Below are 10199 nucleotides of genomic sequence, written 5' to 3'. Positions count from 1 at the left end.
CTGACTGATAAACAGATTATTGTATTCTTTTTATTTCATTTATGATCAGATAAGCAGCATTTAGCTCTGTGGAGTCGACACAGATGTGTTTGTTCCTTGATTACATGTTGAATGTGTTATTCAAATTTTAGGTGTTTATCAATGATGATCCCAAATAACTTTTACTATGGGGGTCTAATTAAAAGTGGTTGCATTTGAGGTATGGAGAGAGGGAGAGGGAGAAGATATTTTTAAGGACAGAGTTTGATTTGGAGAAAAGTTGCATGAGTTTAGTACTATTTGGATTAAGAACATGACTGGACTTGTTGAACAAGGTCTTGACAAATGAGAAAGAAAACTGAATGTTTCTTTGAAGCACAGGAGCGGTAGGTGCAGAGCAGATAATAGTGGAATCATCTGCATTTTGAATAAGTTCAGAATGGCTTGCATCAGAAGGCAGGTCACTGATGAAAATACTGAAGAACAGTGGGCCAAGAACAGATCCTTGGAGGACTCCTAATATGAATTGGAAGAAAGGTAGATAAAGCGTGTTGTCATTTCACTCTTTAGGTTCTGTTGATGCTGTAGGAATTAAATCACTGAGTGACTTTGGCTGAGTGGGCTATAAGAAAAATTCTTTCAGAAATTTGAAGTGGGATTCAGCATCAAAAGCTTTTAATGACTCAAAGAAAACAAACAGATCAGATAATTATCATTGCTGAGTTGATGTATGGTGTTAAAATAAGATAGAAGAGCAGTACCTGTGCTGTGGGGTGTTTTAAATCCATGCTGGGGTGATGAAGTAGATTGTGAACCAGGAGGGGGATTAGATGCTGGGAGTGGATGCATTCCTCTAAGATATTTGAGAGAGGAGATGGTATGGCAATTAGCCTAAAGTTAGAAAGTTCTGTAGAGGCCTTTATAGAATGGCAAAAAAGGACTGTTTCCAAGTACTCGGGTAGGGAAATTCCACTATAGATTTGTTAATTAGAATTGAGACATGTTAGACCATCTGCTGCTAATTTTAGGTATTCATAGGGGAGGTTATGCGGAACATTTTCTAAGGTGGTGACTTATAATGGATTGGATGTGGAACTGGTTCAAGGTTAAAGACAAATGGATTGTTACTGGGGACTGTGGCTGAAACTGAATTGATATTAGGATCAGCTTTGGAGATGGATGTGATTCTGTTAATGAAGTGAGACTTAAAAGTACAGGTAACACTGAAGTCTGTTGCAGAGGGCAGGGGTGGGTTTGAAAGGATTTGCCTGGCATGAGGATTTAGGAGATGGTGACTCAGAAATATTTTGCAGAATTACTTTAAAATTCCTGATAAGAAATGCGATTGCTTTTCTTGGCAGCATTAACTTGAGCTTTTGTTAGATTATGGAGAAGGTGGTAATGTTGCTAGCTGGATTATGTTTTAGTTATTTATTTTTTTGTCAGTTGTGCCATACTTGATCTCTTTGTATCAGTTGTTTGGTTGCAATGTTAAGCCATCAGGCTGGAGATGGTTTGATTTGTTTCTTTCTAACTGATGCTTGGTGGTTGACTATAGGAAGTTTTTTTTTTTTTAAGTTGAGAATGGCGTAATCTAAGGGTTGATATTTTAAGTTATTTCAGTTATATCCCTCAACAGAATATAAAAGCTGTCTTTGCTGAATCTGAAAAAAAAATCCTGCTGGAGTTACAAATTTTAAGTTTAGTGAGTTTGGGGAGGGTATGAAAGGCGTAGATGGATTATGATCGCTTACGGTACAGGGTAGTACTCCAGACTGAGATATTTTTTCAGGGTCTGTAGTAAGAATGGAATCAAGAGTAGAGATAGTGCCAGATACTTTGCAGCATCTTCTTGGGGATTAGATGAGTTAGAATGTGAAAAAGGAGAAGACTGGGAAAGAGTTTATCTGTGTATGTTTATTTCTAGGATAAAAGTTTGGTGGGGTATGTTTTCCATTTACCAGGAGAGTACATCTTCTAGTATGGTAATATTAGGGCTGCTTTTTTGGAGAATGTAGATAGCAATTATTCAAACAATGTTTACACACTGTTGATCTGTAATGTGGATAGCAGGCCTGCAACTCTTGAGAAAATAGGACTGTTTTAGGGAAAAGTGTAAGATGAATATTATTATAGGAGACTAAGGCTACACCCTCTGCTGTTTTAGATGGTTGATCAAGTCAGAAAATGCTATAGGCATGACAAAGTATTTCATTTGAGTCAATAACTGGTTTCATTCATGTTTCTGTTAATTCACAAGTTTTAAAATTAGCTTTTCCCAGGGACGGCTGTATTGCAAGGCCTGGTAACTCTGTTGTAGGAATTAAAATACATGCCATTTAATTTATACTTTAGTTATTTTTTTCTTAAATTTCAACATTTGCTCTTTAAAGTTTCACTATTTATCGTGAGTGTGTGTGTGTACATACATATATATATATATATATGTGTGTGTGTATATATATATATATATATATATATATATATATATATATATATATATATATATATAAAAGAGAGGGAGAATATAATAATATCCCTCAAACATCTCTACATTTTTCAAGACTTGGGAAGATGATCAGTACAGCTCAGAGTACTATTACTTCAGCAGATGAATGAATTTCAGTGATGGTCAAACTTAAATGTTTTATGCATAGAATCATTTTGCTTTAATCATACTAGGTTTATAACCAACTAACAATCTCTTTAGATTCTACCTAGAAAGCTGATTACACCAGTCACAGGTTGGTGATTAGTCTTTTCAAGAAAAAGTACTTCACATCATCCTGCAACAGACAAAATCATTTTGCAGAACACTGGCAATTTTCCAGGTTTTCAATCCAGATACCTTTAAATCATTGCAAAAAACACTGCAGTTATCTGATATTACCTAAAACATATATAAATAAAAAAACAGATTATTACAGTTCAGCAGAGACATCATTCAAATTAAAGGATAGATCTGGAAAAATAACCTCAGCTCTGGCCATCTAATATTCCAGTGTATAAATTTAATCATATATGCGTTAAACAGAAATATATTTGCCACTTAGAAGTGGAAACTGAGTTCACAGATATATTGGATGCAGGGCCCCCATTGGTTGTTCTGTTTGTCACATGCTGTATCAATCAGTCAAAGACTTTAGCATGTACCTTTCATTTTCCTTTAATTAACAAAGTACAAACCCTGAAAGAACAGGATAATGGTAATCTAATCTTGATAACTGCTTCTAAGACAAGGTAAACATGGTATTCTCTAATCGAGCACACTTTCCCCGGGATTCATGAAGCTTGCGCCAGGAGCAGGCATAGCGTAGGCGGTATAACGCCAAACATGGCCGCCGAGCGATTCAGGTATGATCTAATTCCACATGCACTACCGGCGTACACCAGATCTGCGCAGCCCTCAGCTTAGGTATGCTAATTACCCCATGTGCAGTGCCGCACCATGCAAATGAAGGTACATAGCGATTCATGAAGTGGTGCAGGCGTAGCGTAAGCCCACAGAAATGTAAACCAAAAAACACGGTTTACATTTTTCCAAACAGAACATCGGAGCTATGAAAGCAGACCAGACTCATGTATTACAAAGTTAACATATGCCAATGGCTAAATATACAGCCAATGGCATAAGAAAAGATGCACAACACCTAACAACCAACATTTAATGTCATGTCCACAGTAACGCAAAGTACAACCGCAGGGCATGTGTGCGCAAACGGGAACACAAAGAAAATATATACAAATGTCATAAAATCGCAATGTAATACAAATCATGATTTCACCATAATACTCAATGGTATGCATGGTACACCACAACCAAGCTGCAAGGGTTGCTAAGGGTCTGTGACAGTGTTTGGCGCGGTAACTAGGAATTAGTAGTCAATGCCATGCAAATGAGGCAGGTAATAGTGAATCGCAAACGTCCCACCAGACTAAGGATGTACCATACGGCGCAGTGCTACAACACCGAGGAGTGGCTTAGAGGTATACATGACATCAGCAGTGGGGTGTGCCACCATAGCTGTAAGCACATTGGAGGAATGCAAATCTGGCCTGGCCGTTGCTAAGCAAAACCACAGGACAGGGGTGGGGAGGTAGGTATAACATCGTTTAGCTGAGAGCACATATGGTGCCCAAAAGCGCAGGTGTACGAGGAGGAAAATGAGCCCGAAACCCGGTAAGCGGGCGCACGCTCCGCGCACCATAGCTCAAACAGGAAGGTCAGGGGAAGAAAATAAGGAAATGCCGCAGTAGGGTAATTGGAGTACAACTGAGCAATTAACACCTATTAACTCACAGCGGGCAATTGATGGCAGCTGACAAGTCTGCTCACAGAAACCTGCAAAACAGGATAGGGGAGGTGTCAGATTGCAAAGAAAAGAGAACTGTCATAGCAGAGCAAAGCAGACCTGCAGTAGACCGGCCATAGAACACATTACGCAAGATAAGCCAGGTGTAGGAATGTACAAATGAAAGCAGGCTGCTGGATGCATGCCAGAAAATGGGAGGTGAAACGTGAAGAAATGTAAAGGGAAGGGCAAGAGGTAATCCACGGCAGCCAAATGTAATTCAACACCAAAGGCACCACAATAGTAGTTCCTGTCGTAAAACACATAAGATACCCTGTAGATACGATCGTGCATACACACCCTATGACATCATCAGTGTTCACAGCACAATAGTATAAAGCGTGAAAGCACCCCACACACACCTGTGTATTCCCAAACACTGCACCATAGGTGTAAACATATAGGGAACTTTACAATGTACATGTTGGGAGCTGCCATAGCTGTGATTCATCACCATGTGTTCGAGACTGACCATGTTGTGGAGGATGATGCTGACAACCACCGCAGGCCCCGGAGGAGGAGAAGAGTGTTCAGACCAAGGGTAATCTACCAGGGCTATATGATCTGGAGATAGTAGAGCATTACAGGGTGGACAGGGACATCTTACAGCAAATAGTTGAGCTATGCCGGCCACGCCTGAGATCCAGAAACAACAGAGGGAACCCACCCCAGTGGACATGAAGGTATGTGTAAGCTTGCGAATACTAGCCACAGGTACCTTTCAAAGGCCAACTGGAGATATAATGGGGATCTCACAGGCATCAGCATCCAGGGTACTACACCAGTTCCTGAATGCCATGATACCACATGCCAATGAGCATATATACTTCCCCCAAACTCAGGAGGAGTTGGCCAGCAATATGCATCTCTTCCACCATGTGGCACACTACCCGGAGGTACTGGGTGCGATAGACTGCACGCACATACATATCAAGTCACCACCCAGTGAGCATGGTAGGCGCTACATAAACTGCAAGGGATACCACTCCATCAACTGCCAGGTCGTGTGCAATTATGGATGTGTGTGCTGGCAGCCCTGGAAGCTACCATGACTCCCACATCTGGCATGCCTCACAGCTGTATCAGGTATTTGTCAGGGGGAACTTCCCACATGGCCACCTTGTGGGGGATGCTGGCTATGCACTGAATCCATGGATGATGACTCCCATCAGAAATGCACACACACCCATGCAAGAACGCCATAATGAGGCACACGCACAAACCAGAATCATCATAGAGCGTGTGTTCGGGATGCCGAAATCACGGTTCCATTGCTTGGACATATCTGGTGGAGCCTTGCAGTACTCTCCAGGCACGTGTGCCCACATCCTCATAGTATGTGCCATGCTACATAATATGATCCTGCGGAAACAGCTGCAGCAGGAACAAAATGGTGAAGGCCCTCACAGCCCACCGCAAATTGCCAAGGCCATCACAGGCACAGCGGGATTCAGACCACGAACACCCTGTGCCAGCCCCAGTAGGCAGATGGAGGCATGCCCAATATGCCTATGCCTTGGCAAAGAGGGAATGTATGGCACATACTCTGACAGTGTAGGCCCCTACGGACTGACACACCTCTCCACCTGCACACACAATAAAATGGATGGCAAATACACACACGACCACCTGTAAATTGTAATATATAGGTGGCCTACTGTGTGAATCCTACATAGACAGCCCTCAACCATTGTGCACACAACAGCTATTGGAACAAAGAATGTTAACACCTGAACAGAACACGCACCTATCAGCATATGTTGGTACTGTGTGTATAGGTTCCTAGGTACATCGGTAGGTACACGCCCGCTTGTCAGAGGCCATTCATCAATCGAGGCAAACAGTGTCTGCTGTCACCACCACATCGAGTAACCAACTGTTTCTCAGTGGAGCAGAGCCAATTGTGGGATCCATGTGTGTAATCACTGTTCCCCACACACTCTGCATGGATTCCCTGTTGCGTTAATGAGGGGCTCCATATAATGTAATCATGGATGTAGTGGCAAAGCATGGGGTGTACCCATGACAGGTATCTGTCACCCCAGCATGCTACACCTATGGTTGTGTGAAGGTGTAGCACATTATAGTGTGTGGCTCACTGTGACATACATACCCAATGCTGGAGCACATCCATTATACATCACTTGGACATACCATTAATAGGTCTCATCCATATGTAAACTAACTGAGTTACCCATTTGATCACAGTATGGAGTAACAGCCATAGTACAGTCCACATACAAAACGCCATAACACGTGTACAAATCCCAGATGTCCAAGTGGTAAATGCAGTGACTGCCGTGCATGTTCCCGTGCGGAGTCCAGATAACAGTATACACTGACATGTACACAATGAAAGGTGTATTCTGCCTGTCACTCTCTCTGTCATATATATATATGTATACATATATATATATATATATATATATATATATATATATATATATATATATATATATATATACATATACATAATAGAGATAAAAAGGGTGATAGAGAGATATATGTTGATATATACAGATTCACCTATATCTGCAAATATGTAGATAGGTCAACGACATGTACACAACCATGGAGGTACAAATAAATAGGATACTGCCAACTATGGAATGTGTCACATACTGACACGCGGAATCACGAGGCTGAAAGACCAAAAGAACACAGTACTGGAACACTAGAACTGCGTGTAATATTATCACGATATTGAGGGACATTTAGTTATCACTGCCAGTGTTACGGTCCACGTAGGTACTGTGTTCAACTGTGTTTGTGATTGCCGTGGTCTGTGTATGTGTGCATTGAGGGTGCTGTGTGCGTTTCTGTGGGACTGTAATGTGTGTGTGTGTGTGTTTGCATCATGTGTCTGTTAGTGCTAACTTGGATGTAGATCATTACGGTAGGTGTGGTTATAGCTGGCCGTAGGCATACGGTTACCACCTGTTCCACTTTAAGAGGGACAGCCCCTCCCTGGGCAGTTGTGTCCTGACAAAAAATATTAAAAAGGGCAAATGTCCGAGATTGTAGGACATAATTATGTCCCATATATTATGTAATAGTTGCATTAAATAGTTATGCCTGTATCTAAAAAACGTAAATGTTACATGAAACATGATAAGTAGCTAAAGTGCTACAAGAATAAGTATGTATTCAGGATAAAAGTATGTGCTATCCTGTGTACTGACCGTGGGTATGTGTCGGCCGTCTCCTCGAAGGTAGGGCAAAAGGGCAACGCCCAAGTGGAGAATTCAATTATACCCCACTGTTGCTGCGTAATTGGCAAATGGAGTAGCTGTACAGCTGATGTGCATGTAATAATTTACTCAGGAACACCAACTGGTGGCAGGAAACCACGTGTTACAGGTATCGACGTATATAAGGATGACTTGCCAGACATTCAAACTGTATGCTCATACCATAGAACCTTTTAAACAGTAAAGGTGTCAGAGAGATATTCTGAAAGTTTGGAACGCTAACAAGGTATGTAGAACATCAGTATGTTAGTGTATGTATAGCCTGTTTTGTATTAATTAAAAGTATCCGCAATGCATAAAGTGGGAAAAGGTATTATGTAGTGATGTCTTGCTGAGCATAGTAACACTTGTAGAAATTGTGTGTCCTGCTGTGGGCCACAAGGTAAACATCACAGACACCACAAGGGATGCTACATGAGGGCCTTAAACAGAACAATTCCACACCACCCACCGTCAGTGGTAGGGTATGTCCAACAAGTACGTGCCATAGCAGGGGATAGTTTATGTTGATATACTGTCACAGTAGGCATGTGTATGGGCATATAACAACAATAACATGCCTAAGGTGGTCCTGCTGTGCAAGTATGTTTTGCATTATGGGATGATATGTAAAATATGTGTAATGTACAGTATTGTAGGTAGATATGTCAGATATTCTACACAGCATAACAGTTATATCATGCAAACAAAAGGTATCGTCTATTGGCATGTACAATATACAATAACAGGATACATATGGCTTGTAGCCACGGGACACTGTAACAGCATGATAGCTAATCGAAATGGAAGAGCTACTCAATTAACCATGCACAAAGGACATGTAATAGCTTCACAGGTTCATAGTGAGGTACTATGCTGTCTGGCAAGTCTATGTGTAAGCCCAACTACAGTGTTTACACCGGTGGCACCTCTCTAGGGTAGTGTCCTGTCTGTGAATAGCAGAACCATGTGTTACCTGCACCTCTGCACAGTACAGCCACTGCAGTGATCCCTGGCATACATGTGTGTCTCCCATCCACCAAGTGAGGTATCTCATAAACAGTGCTACTGAGTGTCCCTGCATGATGTACATAGGAATCATGTTCCAAAGCATGGTGAGTGTCTGGTTTGGGAATGTAACCCTCAAGCACATCCCACTCATCGTTGCATTCATGCACATATCCATGAGCAAGTTGCTCTCAGTGGCTTTTGCTTATGTCGCTTATGTGGAGTATATCCATGAATATTGTTGTGGACATGGGCCCTGTATGATCAGCAGAGGTCACCCCTGCGTATGCAGTATGCAAATGTGTACAGTCATGGTGTCCATAGTTCTTCTGCATACGTCAACCTTGAGCTCAATAATCCTCATGGTGTGTTAATGTTGTGGTATGTAAAGCTGTTGCTGTTCTGTAAGGTACACCCTAAATGGGGTATTGTACCCTTGAATGTGTGTATACGTCAGGAGTTTAGAGGTACAGTGGGTGTCTTTGTTCCAGCTACAAACCCAGTATAGATAAGGGTGGCCACGTAGAAGGATATCCACGCCAGATTGGCAATATGGTTATCAAAGGAGTGGGTGCTACATACGTGTGTACTAAGATCCCGTATAATGTCACATGTATGTAGGGGACTACCACCTATGTGATAGAGGGTGATTGGTGTAATCCAAAGGGGATGTTCATGCACCATGTGTCATGTAGCTTAAGGCCATGTTATCAACATCAGGTATCCATCACAGTGACACCCTTATGGAGGGAGTCTGTATCAGCTGGTGGATCAATCATGGCACCTTGTATGCAGTTGTCTGGAAACCTAGTCAGGGAAAGTCCCTCTGTGCTAGCCTGTACCTCAGGGAAACATATACCGAACATGAAGGGCCCTATGACTGAGGACTGTGGTATGCCAAGTGTAACTGAAATACAGTAGGTACTATGGTATGCTACCCTCATTGTGTGGGTCCTGTCCATGAGCCACTTTGCATAACATCCTGAGACATAGGGGTCGATGTGCAGGTGGATGTGTATGTTGTCTATACCAGAATGGAGAACAGTGCTGAAAGCCAATGAGAGGATAATGTAGGCTGTGTGGACCCCCTTACCATCATCAACTACCCTGGTAACTGTATCAAAGGAGTCCACCAGGTGTAGGAGCCATGGTCTGGCCCTAACAAGTCCAACCTGGGTGGCATCAAGGTCTGGAGCCCACCAATGTCTCTGTGAATGACTTCCATGATGATGTGCTCCATAGCCTTGCAGAACAGTCCAGTCAGGCGTATAGGGCAATAGTCCCTCTGGTTCACTGTGGTGCCACCTGTGTGGAGTGTGATAACTGTTGCTGTGCACCATTCAGGGGCCACAATGTCTGATACAAGGCTATTAGTGAATCTGGTGGCCAAGTGGGGAGACATGTCATTCTGAGGTTTGTGTAAATCACAGCCTGGGATGTTGGACGGTCACATGGAGTCTGTGTTCCAGGCCTTAGAGAATACAGGATGGAACTGTGTAGTTGTGACTGCAGGGACCCCGCAGTGTTCCTGCATGGATTATGGCCCTGTAGGGAGTGAGAGGGTGCAAAGTTAGCATTGAACCCATCCGCCAGGATGTTGCCAACATCACTCAGTTCTGTAATGTTCCTG

The sequence above is a fragment of the Protopterus annectens genome, chromosome 14.part0 (assembly GCF_019279795.1).
Source record: "Protopterus annectens isolate FY-2018-M chromosome 14.part0, PAN1.0, whole genome shotgun sequence".
NCBI lineage: Eukaryota > Metazoa > Chordata > Ceratodontiformes > Protopteridae > Protopterus > Protopterus annectens.
This window is presented reverse-complemented; position numbering follows the sequence as displayed.